Below are 1,015 nucleotides of genomic sequence, written 5' to 3'. Positions count from 1 at the left end.
CACAAAGCGGCCTCTGCAGCCCTCCCTGGCTACTTTGCTGCATTTGCATTGTTTTAACTTTTTTGCATCTCAGGGGAAAATGTTAGTGGTGTCAGTTGGTGGCAGGGCAGGGTCCAGGAGGTGGTTAAGTAAGAGATCATGCTGGCTGGCTGAGAGAGTGTATGTGTGTGTGGGAGGAATTGCACTTGGTTTGATGTGCAAAGATCTGAGTAGTGGCGTCTGCCTCCCTCCCCACCTCCCTTACCAACAGAGGGACCACCACTGCTATCTTATGGATAAAAAGAACCTCTGTGTATGTGTGTGTGTTTATTTTTAATATTGTTTTAACTTAAGTGTAATTGTAGTGAATGCTTTTGAGTAACAGTAATCAATTCCTTTCAGAACGATTGTAATGGTAATTTATTTCTTTTTGGGGCCATGTAACCGTAATTGTGTCTACGGCATACCACCCTGAACACGCTCAATCTCATCTGATCTCAGAAGCTAAGCAGGGACAGGCCTGGTTAGTACTTGGATGGGAGACTGCCTGGGAATACTGAGTGCCATAGGCTTAGAGGAAGGCAATGGTAAACCATTGATAAACTTGCCATGAAAACCCTATGAATATATCCAAAAGATACATAGGATTGCCATAAATTGTAATTGACTTGAAGGCATATAACAACAGCAACAAACAGTAACTGTAATTTATTCCTTTTTAAAAGTAATCTTCCAAACTCTGACGAGGTTCAGTCCCTGGTTTCTCCACATAGGGCTGGAAAAGGCTCCCATATGAAACCCTTGAAAGCTGCTAGCCTGTCAGAGTGAACAATACTGAGCCAGATGGACCAATGGTCTGACTCAGCATAAGGCAGCTCTCCTGTGCACCTGAGGCTGTCATCCTGTACCTACTTATCTAGGAATAAAGTCCACTGAACTCAGTTGAGACTTATTGTTAAGTAACTTTTTTAATAAACATGCATGGGATCAGTTTGATTACTTAAATGGGATGGACTGTGCAAAATATCTTTTACTG

General features: G+C 42.5%; 1 pseudogene; it reads left to right on the top strand.

Annotated features, from left to right (window-relative positions):
• The first annotated feature begins 433 nt into the window (after positions 1 to 433).
• LOC133375909 (5S ribosomal RNA) lies at positions 434 to 551 on the top strand (annotated as a pseudogene).
• Positions 552 to 1,015: the final 464 nt, after the last annotated feature.

The sequence above is a fragment of the Rhineura floridana genome, chromosome 1, assembly GCF_030035675.1.
Source record: "Rhineura floridana isolate rRhiFlo1 chromosome 1, rRhiFlo1.hap2, whole genome shotgun sequence".
In the NCBI taxonomy this organism is placed as follows: domain Eukaryota; kingdom Metazoa; phylum Chordata; class Lepidosauria; order Squamata; family Rhineuridae; genus Rhineura; species Rhineura floridana.
The sequence above is the reverse complement of the archived record's forward strand: the minus strand, read 5'-3'. Positions and strand labels throughout refer to the sequence as shown.